Genomic DNA, 13,126 nt, shown 5'->3' with positions numbered 1-13,126 from the left:
GTGTGTGTGTGTCTCTCTCTCTCTCTGTCTCTGTCTCTCTCTCTGTGTGTGTGTGTGTAGGTCTGTTTGTGTGTGCTGACATTGTTGTTGAGGTTAGTGAATGGGTTTATGAAGAGGGATGTTGGTGTGTGGGAATCTTAGAGGGTCTTAAAGTGTACTCCTGTAAATGTGTATTTTTTTGTATGGTAACAGTGTGTGAGTGTGTGTGTGTGCAGGGGAAGTGTCTGTGTGTGTGAAAGAAAGATCACTGTGTTCTGGTGCCTCCCAGTACCTCCAGAAATCCCAGAGGTTCTGATTAGAGATGAATCACAAGTAAAACATCTGGGTCATCCTAGAGCTCTTTCTCTCTCATTCTCTCTCTCTCTCACTCACACACACACACACACACACACACACACACACACACACACACACACACACTTGCACACTCATCCTCTTGTTCAAAGATACACAGAAGCCCAACCTCAGTAAGGCTGCACACACCTCAGGAAAGCAAATTAATGATCTCCCCACCCACCCAGACAAGTTGTTGTAAGCTTCCAGCAAACCTGTTCAGAAACACACACCCACACACTCCCACACACCCACACACCCACACTCATCCCCAAGAGGGGAGATTGACTCTCTGACAGAAGCTCCCTGACTGCCATCTCTGTTCCTGTCGCGGCCAGTGTCCATTCCTGTCCAATGTAACAATTTCCCCCCACTGACCCCTCCGGCCTGTACATGACATTTGTGCTGGTCCCTTGAATATATCCACAGGCCCGGAAAAGGAACTTTCACACAAAACTGTTAATTTATTACATTGTAATGAGCTCCCTCTTTATTTTAGCCTCACATGCTAAGCTTCAACCAGTTAGCATCACCACAGGTGAGCTGAACTGACTCTTGATGGGGACTGGCAGAAAAACTGACACTAGCCCAAAATTGGCCAGTGACTCCCTGGCCAATCAACTTGGCCAACATGCTCTTTTACTTGCCCTGGGCCAGCAGGCCATTGCTTATGTTTAACCCTGTGACTCATTGTGGCCATTAAGCAGTCAGCCTGTGGTCTTTGCGGTCTGGATGACTTGAGTTGTTGACCAAAAAAATTGTCAATGTTGCTGTTGTCACTGTGACTGTTGATGAATGTTTTATGATCAGGACATGGATGGTAACGTTTTTTTGGCACACTGTTTCTTCGACTTCCTTTTTTTTATATACTAGCACCTGATCATATAGGCTAGCCGTACCAACTTCAAGCTATTTTCAAGGGACATGGCAGTGTCTGTGATGGGCTGAATGTTATTTTTGTGTAGCCTTGGGGCACAGCATAGACAAACAGTGGAAGTATGCAGGGTCTCCGATCCTGTTTTTATCTTTACACCCACAACGGAGTCTGAACTAGCCTTACTCTTTGGACACTGTTTAGATTACTGATGAATAAATGTTCTGGAACTTTCCCTGACTGATAACAACAATTTTACATTTTCCCCTGACTTGACCTGGTGAACTATGTTACCTTGTTTTTACTGTTAATGCTTGTGTTTGTTATGCTATTGCATGCAGCATGCATTGTGTTTGTTCAAGCTGCTTCTTGTTTGAGCTCTGGCGATGTTGGTGTGACGGTGGAAATTGCCATTATGTGAGCAGTGAAGGACACCTACCTTAGTAACTATTATAAACATGAAGCGCAGTCCATTGTGCCCTGTCAGAAGAGCTGTACTTCAGTGAAATTTACAGACTGCATGATCCTTTTTAGTTAACACAGAGTAAGGTTTACCTGACAACAAATGCTGTTGAGGTTTTTCTGTGGGGGTGCAGGCTCTGACACAGTGAGATCCTGTTAAGCAAATCAGGGAGGGGGGGGTTGTGTTGACAGGGGTACTATGACCCAAATTGACAGTAGTCCCCCCCCTTCCATCTCACTGCCACCCCTCATTGCTGTCGCTAGTTGTTACTCATGCCTGCCTCTGCCCGCCCAACTTCAGGATAAAATCTTTGACCTTCTCTGTGTACCCCATTTAGAATGGGCACCCATTTTGAAGTCGATGAGGGCTGGGCTGAAGAGAGATGGCAACTGGTCGTTTGCCAAGTCTGTTGTTGTTCCCCTGACTCGGTCAGCTCACACAGTGCTCTACTTGGCTGGCATAGCTTTAGATGAGCATGGCGCCGCCGCGGTGAAGAACTTTAACCTGTTCTCAGGCTAGCGTAGTGTAGAGGAGGGTGCAGTAGACTTGAGGATAGTGTTGGTCTGGCTGCTCATGACCTGAGGGCTGAGGGTTGTGGGCTGATAGTGTCAATAGGCTTGAGAGAATGCTAACAGATTACTGAAATAGGCTTGAGAGAACTCCTGCAAATTCTTTAGCCCCAAGGTTGCTAGCTTTTCACATGTTCACACATTGGCTTTAAACTATGTAGTGGTGAGACTGTTCCTATCATTCCGTTTGTGTGGCATAATTGAACAAGTTGGAACAGTGCTTTGTGGAATCACTTGAACAGGTTGTCCTCGGCTCACCTTACAGCTAACTATCTTTAATGTGAGAAAGTAATTCATCTTAGAGTGTGATCCATTCCTAAAGCTTGCTTGGTTTTTAGGGTAGTACACAGTGGAAGTTGAAAATGAAACCTAGATTCAAAAAACAAAACAAAGAATGGCACTGTCAAATTATTTTGTATTAGGAGACCGTGTCTCCCTGACAAAGGTCAGTCATGCGTCTGCCTGATTGTTTTTTTTTTCCCTCCATCTCTCCCCATAGTTTTCCCTTGCTGCCCTTCTCTCCAAAGTCCTCCTCCTTCTCCCAGTTAGTCTCACTTTGCTGTGATTGAATAAAACATTGTAACGCAGAAGCCATCTGCTATTAATCCAACGTACAAGTGGTTTCCTTTGCCTTTTGGTAACACTATGCATGTGTTTCAGCACGAGCGAGGTTTGTCCCAGATTCTGTTTTTTTTTTCCAGAGTGGCATTTAGTACACAGAGCACAAGGAGTTCTTTCCCTTGCTTCTCGTTTTTTATTAAAGCGTTTTCAGGCCAAGCAGAAATGTTTTCAAGGCACTCGCTTTGGAATCAGATTTGTGTCAGCCAGCAGTGATTCGCCCCCCCGATTTTTATTTGGATTTGCTAGTAGCCAAACGAATTGATTTCTTGCTTCAGGCTAGATTGTTTTCCTGGTGCTCTGGCATTTTCAGCTCTGTGTACGTTGTGGTGTGTATTGGAGACCACCGTTGAGGTCCTCATTTGGCAGCGCTATTCAGGTACGGGGCTGTGCGTGTCACCAGACTCCAGGCAAGCACAGCCTGGTTTGCATACTGTTCATCTGGCTATGAGCTCTGGGAAATCTTCACTGTGTACTGGGACTCTCAGCAAGCTCGCCTGTCTTTCCCGTGAGAGACCTACCTCTCTCCAACCCGCCCCCCCGTCCCCCATCGTCCCCTCTACAACTACAACCTCCACCTCCACCTCCCCACACTCCCAACCCCCCCCCAACCATTTAAAATGATCTCACTGTCTTGCCATCAGACAGACCACAAAAAAGTCCATTACCTCCAGAACTATTGGAAAACCATCATGCCCTAGAACTGCAGAACCATAACCATGCGCTCCACACAATCTCACTGGGTCTCCGGAGCGGTTCTGTCATGCTCTCTCTGCCAGAGGTCCTCCTCTGGAAGGTATTCATCTCAATATAAAACCTGGCGGTGAGCCACGTTAACTGGGTGCATGACAGCCCTTTATAGACAAGCATGACGTCTTTGCTCTAAGAATGGCTTCTGCAGGCACGCGCAAGCTTCACTGGTGGAGGTGGTGGCGGTGGAGGGGGAGAAGGTGGGTCACAATGAAAGGTCAAGAGTGTGATGGACATCTACCACTGTCCACTCAGGAGAGGGCGAGGGAGGTTTTGGTGTTAGGCTGAAGGTCGGGTCAGGTGTCAGGTCAACTTTTGGAGGGAGGTTTTGTATCTTATTCTCAAATGACTAGTTTACAGCTGCAGTGTAGTGTAGTGTGTTTGTGTGTGTGTGTGTGTGTGTGTGTGTGTCTATGTCTATCCAGCTGTCAGAGAAGCTATTGGTTGGGACACATCCCGTTTGAGAAGTCGGCTGAGCTCTGTGTTCCTCGAATCTTCTTTTGGGTGGTTTTCACAAACAGGCCAATTGGGAATTGTCCCTGCTAATCCGAGGGGGTGTTTGAATGACCTAAAATGCGTGTACATTTTTAGCATGCTTCAGCAGAGCGGATTGGGTTGGACTGGGGGGTGAGGAAGTGGCTCTGGAGGTAGAGCAGGCTTTGCGGGATTCAGAGGGACCCTGGTTTCCAAATCCCAAGCTCCTCTTGGCTGCGTCTTGAGTGTCGTCTTGTTCTCAATCCAACCACAGAACCGCAATCTGCTCCCCAGCCACAGGAACCAGGGCTTTTTGCACAAGTCATCCCTCAGATATATCTACAGTATGTGAGGATGCTTCTGTGATGCGTGAAATATAGAGCACTTTTGAGTGCCGGCAGTGCAGAGGAAGAGTTTTACAAATTCAGCCCATTCCCCCTCTGCTTGTAAAATGGCGTCCCTCCCGTGCAGTTAAAGCTCCCTCTGCTCCTCCGTTGTCGGTGGGACTGAGTGTGAGCTGCTGGAGACGCGTCCCTGAGACGCTTCCCTTGGTTTTGGATCTCACCGCCGAGACTGCGGCACATTGTCGGCTTGGCGTGGGAAGTAAACGGCGTAATTACCTCTGGAGTTCTGGCCCTCATTCATCAGATATTCACTGACTCTGTACCCCTTTATATATTTATTTGCTACGGGGCTTTGATGTGCAGCTTGTTTCTGGCTGGAAATTGGGGCATATTTTTTGGGGTAAGGGGAGGGGGGAGGGGGGTGGGGGTATGATCTGGATTTTCTAACTCCCTGACTGAAAATTCTATACTTGTGAAGGCTTCTATTGGTGCACTAGCCTAGTCACATTAATGTCTTCTATGGGGGTCTAAATGTTGAGATTATGTCCATAGGTATGTCTTGAACCTACAGCTTGTCTTATTTTAATTAGTCAGTATGTGAAGTGTACATGCACTAATTGTTGTGGATTGCCAGGGAAGTTTGGAAAGCTGAGATTGTGCATAGTTTCCACCAATAAGTAGCATTGTGTGTGTCTGTGTGTGTGTGTCTCTGTGTGTGTGTCTGTGTGTGTGTGTCTGTGTGTGTTTGGAGGCAAGTTTGTGCAAGTTCCTGGTGAGTTGTGAGATGTGTGATGGCTGGGCACACCTGTAAGTAAGTAAGTAAGGACTGGGACCTGTTTGCTTGCGACTGACCCAGAGTAACCTTTGCTCATGATGTGTCTCATATGCTGCTGAACATTGTGTGCGCATACACACAGACACACACACACAGGCGCGTTCACAACAGCTCTGAACAAAAAGCTTGTATCCAATCATAACAACACACACCAGCTTACCACAACACAACATTTGCATTTGAGGTCCTTTTCCCCCCATTTAGTATACAGTGATGTGCTGAGTCTCTCTCTCTCTCTCTCTCTCTCTCTCTCTCTCTCTCTCTTCTCTCTCTCTCTCTCTCTCTCTCTCTCTCTCTCTCTTTTTCTCTCTTTCTGTCTCACTCACACACACACACAAACGCTTGCTCATTTACACCCGCCCTCTTCCTCTGCGATCCCATCATCCGCAGCATCGGCTCCTCCTCCCACCTCTCCGCCTCCCTATCCAGGCCCTCAGTACCACTGACCCAGTTGGCCCTGCTGCCTCCTGCAGTTGGCACAGCACCCCCTCAACCTCCCCACCTCCCCACCCCACCCCACCTCACCACAACCCACCCCACCCGTGCTCCTCTGAGAGGCTGTGGGCCAACAGCAGCAGCAGCCACCGCAAGAGGAGCAGGAGCAGCAGCAGCATCATCAGCCACCGCAGTCGAAGCCCAATCCGAAGCTGAAGCTCCGCCATGGGGCTGTTGGCAGCTGCGCCGTGGGCCCCTGGCCTGGTGGAAAACCGCTGCTTGGCTCGGCTTGTGCTCTGCTCTCAGACCTTTTCCTGTCTGCCGACCCGGTGGTGGGGTGCTGCACACCCAAACAAAGGGGTCCTTGTGTGTGTGTGTGTGTGTGTGTGTGTGTGTGTGTGTGTGTGTAGGGGGGGGGGGTCTGGCACTGGGAGTGTGTGGAGGACTGCAGTGTGGAGCAGAGACGGGTGCGGTGGTGGGTGGGTGTGTGTGTGTGTGTGTGGAGGTACCGGGCACGTGCAGGGAGAGGGAGCCTGGGAGCTGGCCACTCCGTCTACACAGCGCTGGGAAAGCACAGAACTGAGGCTGAGGAGATGAAATTGTGTCTGGAAATTTTGAGTGCCGTAAAACGATTCAAATGCATCTTCCTCCTCCAAATACTGCCTCTGGACCCTACGTTCCTGTCCCTTCTATGTGTGGGACATTATGATGTGTTTAGTATTCCAATTCAAATCACAGTTAAAGCTGCAGTTGAAAAAAAATATTTTCAGAGTTGTGTGTGAGGGTATTGTGTGAGTAGTGATGCAGCTGTCGGGACTTTCTCTTCGACACATTTGCTGAGCCGTGTTTGTTTGTGTTTTGCCTGGCCTGGTGTGTCTGTGTGTGTCTGTGTGTGTGTGTGTGTGTGTGTGTGTGTGTGTGTCCTATTGAGTGGCTCTTTTTGACGTGGTCTCAGACTTGATGGTCTGTGAATCTCTGTGGCAAGATGAGACCATGCACTGACATAGGCATAGGTGTGTGTGTGTGTGTGTGTGTGTGTGTGTGTGTGTGTGTGTGTGTGTGTGTGTGTGTGTGTGTGTGTGCCGTTTGTCCTTTGCCTGACTGCACATGCTGCAGGTTTAACAGGCTCCGGGTTTTAACCGTCGGCTGCTGGCCGATGATGGAGTTGCCATGGTGACAGCAGACTTGCCGTTCCCCGTTTCCCCCCCTGACTTTCCCGCGCCCCACCCCCTTTCCGCTCCGTGGTGACACTTTAAGTAATGGACGCTGCGGTAGATCCTCCCTGGTTTCCTCGCCTGTCTCCTCACTCAACGATAACTCAACCTTTCCCCTGACAAGAATGCTAAGCTAGGCTACACAACAGTAGGCTAGGCTAAGCTACTCCAGTCCAGTCTTAAATGGCTCCCTGTTCGAGTGCCTTTTGTGTGGAGGGCATTCCTGTTCAGAAAGTGCGTTGTGCCGTTGTGACCGACTGTTTCCGTATTCGTTCCCTCCCTTGCTTTGGTCGCCTGTTTACAAGTCCGCTCTTGGCTCCTGGCACTTTTCCTTTCTCTGATGCCTGGTCCCGTTTTTACCAGCACTGAGCTGCTGTAGCCTGTAGCCTCTGACGATCAAAAGCTTGCCCTTTAGACGGAAACCGGTCTCTCTTCTCTGTATGTACTCTCTCTCTCTCTTTCTTTCTCTCTTTCTTTCTCTCTTTCTCTCTTTCTCTCTCTCTTGGCTCACCCTGTCCCTTGTGATAGGCTTTTCTCTGGAGTCAAGGCGCTGGTGTACCACTACTTAAATGCACCCTGGGTGGGTGGTGGTGGGGGGTGGGGGGGGGGGGTGGGCTGGGGTGGCATGGGGATGAGTTTTATCTCCCCAACACACAAGAGACCAGGCTCCTGAAATCCCCTCAAGTTCCTTGACTCAACCATTAGTAACATACACGAGAAATGTCACAGGGGATTCTTTTGATGTAGCATGGCTTAGGATGAGCTGCACTTTGAAGTCGCGTATCATCCCCCCCCCCCCTCCCCCCACGCCCCAACAGACCCTTCTCTTCCTTACCACCACCTCCACCGCCACAAAGCCAAGGCATTGTGCTTCTCCGCATGGCACTAGGAAGGATCTGGGGGGCTTTGAGAGGAACCCCTCAGCAGAGTAGCGGAGTAGCCCCCGTTCCCAGATTAGCCCTGGTGGGCCTGGTTTGTTTGAGCGAGGCTCGTCAGCGTAGGATGCTTAGCGGTGCCTAAACATAGCGTGTGATTTTTTTAAGACGCAGCCGGGGCTCTCTGAAGGCACGGAAAGGGGATTCTCTGGCCCAGGCATCGGGGCATCTCTGGATGGGGCAGGGGGGCTCGGGGTGTTTCTGATGCAGGCTGATGATAGCAGAGCGGAGAGAGGGAGAAAGCGGAGTCGCCGCAGTGGAGGAATTCAGCCGGTCTATTTTTACTCCGCCTGGTGCGGGCGGTTGCTATGGCGTTGCTGACAGGCACTGTTGTCATGCCGGCGTCTGTGTGTGTGTGTGTGTATATGTGTGTATGTGCATGTGCATGTGTGCAGAACGGTGTTGAGGATCCACTCAAGTGTCTGCGTGTGTGGATGGGTGTGTGTGTGTGTGTGTGTGTGTGTGTGTGTGTGTGTGTGTGTGAGTCACATCCTCAGAGCTGCGTTGACCTACATCCGAAAGAACCAAAAAGAGGCGCTGCACGCGCGCACACACTTTTTGCCAACTTGGGCGTGTTTGTGGGTGTGTGTGAGGGAGTGTGTGAGTAAAGGCAAGATGGTGTGATAATGGGTGTATACGTCATCTTGGGGAGAGAGAAGGTGTCTTTTTGTCACTGACAAAAGAAAGCTTGAATACCTGTCTGTGTGTGTGTGTGTGTGTGTGTGTGTGTGTGTGTGTGTGTGTGTGTGTGTGTGTGTGTGTGTGTGTGTGTGTGTGTGTGTGTGTGTGTGTGTTTGCACCTACGTACGCAGTGGCCCCAATCTTGGGACAGAGTGCCTGTTGTGAGCGTGGGAGAATCAGCTGCTGTGTTCAAAATGGAACAAGGGGTACAGAAACAGTGATTCAGAGATAAACTCAGCGAGAGAAAGAGAGGGAGACAGAGAGGGAGACAGCGAACGAGTGAGAGAGAAACCAAGCTGAGATACAGAGAAAGAGAGAGCGGGAGAGAGAGAGAGAGAAAAGAATGAGAAACTCTAGAATATTGCGGGATTCTGTGTGCATTTCTTTAGTCAGCACTATTAGTAGAGTATGGAGGAGCAGAGTGTACTGTACGCGTCACGGTGCGCTCCAGCCCTCAGCACTGCGGCGTGTCTGTGCCGCCTGCACGGCCGTCAGAGGAAGACACTGCTCTGCTTCTGGAGACAGAGAGGAATTTGGTGGGTGTGGAGATTAATTAGTCGTAAACCAGCTGCCTGATCGCTGCCAACAGGAGGGAGCCTGTGTGTGTGTGTGTGTGTGTGTGTGTGTGTGTGTGTGTGTGTGTGTGTGTGTGTGTGTGTGTGTGTGTGTGTGTGTGTGTGTGTGCGTGTGCATATCTGTTTGTGTCTGTTTGTGTGCCATAGCTTAACTCCCAGCAGTGTGACTTATGCACTCACAAAAGGGGACTGTCATTCGCAAAAGCTCTCAAAGCAGGTCAACAAATGGCCAACGCAGATTATCCACATCCAGTGTTTCTTTCTGACCCTTTCTGTGTCTTCATTGTTGCTGGCCTCTGTCTTATGCGTTGTATGTTGTCTGTTGTCTGTTGGATTCTTCTGTCTCTTTCTTGTTGATACTGTTTTTGATTTTTAACTTCTCTTTTGTAGACTAATCTTTCTTTTTTTGCCACTCTCTTTCTTTCTTTCTCTCTCTCTCTCTCATCTAATCCTCTCCCTCTCTCTCTCTCTCTCTTTCTGTGTTTATACTGCTTTCACTTCCTCCATTTTGGGTGCAGCGGTTGCCCAGCACATTAGCTCTGTGTCCGATTGGCCAGAGGGCTCAGGCATTCACCCGCTGCCTCTCCGATTGGCCAGAGGCCCGTCTCACCGGTGAGCTGCTCTGATCTCTGATTGGCTGACCGCCACAAGCGATGAGTCGGGGCTGGTCCTGATTGGCTGTGGTTGCAGGCGCTGCCTGTTGAGCGGTGATTAAGGCGCAGTGGAAGCGAGTGGAAAGTAGGTCATTGGGTCAGCGGGTCAGTGAAGCATCCACTGACATCACAGTTACAAAACCGCTGCCTGTGAGCTCTGCTGCTGCATCGGCAACTGTGCCTCTGCAGGAAACCCAATGGCTGCTCCACTTCCTTTTCTTGCCCTTTCTCTCTCTCTCTATCTTTATTTCTTTCTCTTTCTCTTTGTTTTCTATTCTTTTTTTCTCCCCCATTGTTGTGTTGCAGCTCTGTCCTTGTTGTCCACAAGTGAATTTAATTTTCTTTCCACTCTCTCTCTCTCTCTCTCTCACTCTCTCTCCGTTCCTCTCTCCATTCCTTTCTCACTCTCTTTTTCACTCTCTCTTTCTCTGTGGCCATATCCACTTAACATTAATCTTCTCTTCTATCTCAGTTGCCACCCTGTTTTTGCATCTATTTCTTTCCTTTTTGTTTGTCATTCTTTATCTTGATCTGCTTTTTTTTTTCTCTTGGAGTTTTGTCACCTGCTTTGCATGAACACTGAGGGCTTCTGTTGCGTGCTCTCGCCATGGCAGCTTCGCTCGGGAGAGTTGCTATAAATGTATGGCTGAGTCAAGTCGCGTGAGTTGGAAAGAGGAGAATGCCAAGAGACCGACCACACACACACACACACACACACACACACACACACACACACACACACACACACACACACACACACACACACACACACACACACGCACGCAAAGGCATTTTTATGGGCTAAGTGCGCTTTTTTTCACTAGGCTAATGTTGCCTGTGGAGCGTGGTGAGTCTGGTGACACTGTGTCTTTACTAGTCATGCTCGTGAAATGTCACATTTTTTCGGGGGACAAGTGTGCTCATGGCCCCTGCCCCCCCCCCCCCCCCTCACACATCGGTGTCTTGTTTTATGACATCTCTCTCCCTCTCTCTCTTGTCGCCTCTTTGCCTTTAGTGCTATTCATCTCTCTCCCAGCACGGCCAGCAGTATGAAGGGCAACAGGGGTTTTTTTGTCCCCTTTGAAACAGAGCCTTGAGGAATAGGCTGTCCTTGTGACCTGCTCTATATGAGTTTGGGAGTGTGTGTGTGTGTTTGTGTGCGTCTGTGTGTGAAAGTGTGCTGCTCAGTTTGTGTGTGTGTGTGTGGTAGGTGCCTACATGCCGCGTGTGTGTGTGTGTGTGTGTGTGTGTGTGTGTGTGTGTGTGTGTGTGTGTGTGTGTGTGTGTGTGTGTGTGTGTGTGTGTGTGTGTGTGTGTGTGTGTGTGTGTGCTTTGAAGAACATGCTGCAGTGTAATGTTAAGTAAATGTAAAGTGTGATGTAAATGAAGGCAGGTCTAGGTGCGGTCCCTGTCGTGTCCATCTCTGCCGCCCCAACCCCACCCAGGGGCCTATCTTGTTAGTGGGAGATGACCTTTCCTCCTGCCACCCACCATCTCACTAGTGACACCTTTGTGAGTATGGTAGAGTCCCTCTACTCTGGAGCCTGGCCCTCAGCTCCAAAATGTTCAGTCTTTTTCTCACTCTCTGTCTGACTCCCTGTTTTTTATTTTGGGTGTTTTGCCTTTATTCAGACAAAAAAGTGATGAGTGACAGTAAGCCAGTGTGGTGGGATCGATCGGACAAATGACCACGGGTCAGACTCGAACCCGGGTCCCTGTGGGCACTCGGGCCTGACTGAGGTACATGCGCTGCAGCCACAGCTCCCACAGCTCCCACAGCTCACACCATCTCTTTCTCTTTCTGAAAGAAACTGAAACTCAACTGAACAGAACAGGGCATCCTGTAGAAGATAATCGATGAAGGCAAAAAGACCTGAAAAACAAACAACACATACACACACAGACATAGGGTTGCAAAATGGGAAACTTTCATGAAATTAAAGGAAATAATTGGAATTTACGGGAATTAACTGGGAATTTTAGGTAATTCATACAAACTGTTTCATATACAAACATTAACATTTTGTTTCGTAATAAGCAATATGATTTGTTTGTTCGTGTTTTTGCTTAGCTTAACATACAAAGCTAGCAAGCATGCTAGCGGGAATCCCATTCTCTGCCTATGGTTTACTAGCGTGCTAAGCTAGCAACACTGAAACCACTGAACTGCCCAAGATACACCACGCCACTCAACAACATAATTGATTGGTGATTGACGTATATGCGGGGTAGAAATTAACCTTTATTTAATTATTTATTTAATTTAATTAAATTATTTAATTAAATGTAGGTTGTTTTAACTAATATTATGCTGCAAGATGGGGTTTTGTCCACTACATTTAAGTTCCCTGTTATAGACTAACTTGTCATATTAAAATTTCCCAGTTTATTCCCATTAATTCCCCATTATTCCTGTTAATTCCTGTATATTCCCATGGAAAGTTTCCAAATTCCTGGAATATACACACACACACACACACACACACACACACACACACACACACACTCTCTCTTCCTCAATCAGTCTCTCCTGGCTCTTTCTTTCTCTCACACACAAAGCACACTGTTTTGATTAGCTCAGTTCCCAACAACATGAGGGCCATTAGAAAGCCTGCCCAGTTAATGAGGTGATCTAACTCTGAGTGTGTTGTTGTCTGCATGACTGGCCTTTAACTTGACCATGCAGTGGCTCAAAATATGGCAAGAGGATCTACTCTGGAGAGTGTGAAGACTGATATGAATGAGTGTGGGTGTGTATGCTTTTTATGTGTCTGGGTGTGAGTATGTTTACTCTCTCTCTTTCTCTCTCTCTCTCTCTGTACCTGTGTCTCAGTAGCGTGCAGGTCAGGATGTCATCAGTCACGAGCAGTAAGCAGGTGATACATAGCTGACCTTCAGTAGGCTGTGACGGACATGCAGCCGAATCGGCGTGTGTGAAGATTGTTTTAGCGCAACGCTTCCTGTGTGTGTGTGTGTGTGTGTGTGTGTGTGTGTGTGTGTGCGCGCGCATACGCCTTTGTGTGCGAAGGGATTTGTCACTGCTGGCTGGCAGGTGCAGAGGACTCCGCCATTACGCTCGGAGGCTCAGATAAATCCAACGGTTATTGGGCAGGAAGACATAATATCTAGCGGCTTCACGCCTTATAGGAAACAAATTGACTGACTGCAGCTTTTACCAAAGGCTTTATTGCTTTCAGTGCTCTTCCACGTTTAGCACCTCCCATATTGATCCCCTTGTGACCTTGCCTTCAGAATCCTCTTGATTTTTTTACCGAAACACTAAGTAAAAGAGAATGGATCTCTTTTAAACTTGGAATGGATGTAGAATGGATGATCTTTTGAACTCGGAAATACCCTATTATCTTGAATATCG

The 13,126-nt window shown here is 48.5% G+C and overlaps 1 protein-coding gene across 7 annotated transcripts in view; it reads left to right on the top strand.

Moving 5' to 3' along the window:
* clocka (clock circadian regulator a) overlaps positions 1-13,126 on the top strand; it is a 51,564-nt gene that overhangs the window by 7,056 nt on the left and 31,382 nt on the right. The window contains exons 2-3 of one of the 7 annotated variants that reach the window (XM_042056974.1): positions 11,092-11,265; positions 11,386-11,493. The exons of 5 other annotated variants lie outside the window; for them this stretch is intronic. The gene's annotated coding sequence lies outside the window, so the exon portion shown is untranslated. The remainder of the gene's footprint in view (positions 1-11,091; positions 11,266-11,385; positions 11,494-13,126) is intronic. One more of the 7 variants, XM_042056975.1, reaches the window with a different exon arrangement.

Source organism: Alosa sapidissima, chromosome 12 (assembly GCF_018492685.1).
Source record: "Alosa sapidissima isolate fAloSap1 chromosome 12, fAloSap1.pri, whole genome shotgun sequence".
Lineage (NCBI taxonomy): Eukaryota > Metazoa > Chordata > Actinopteri > Clupeiformes > Clupeidae > Alosa > Alosa sapidissima.
This window is presented reverse-complemented; position numbering and strand designations above follow the sequence as displayed.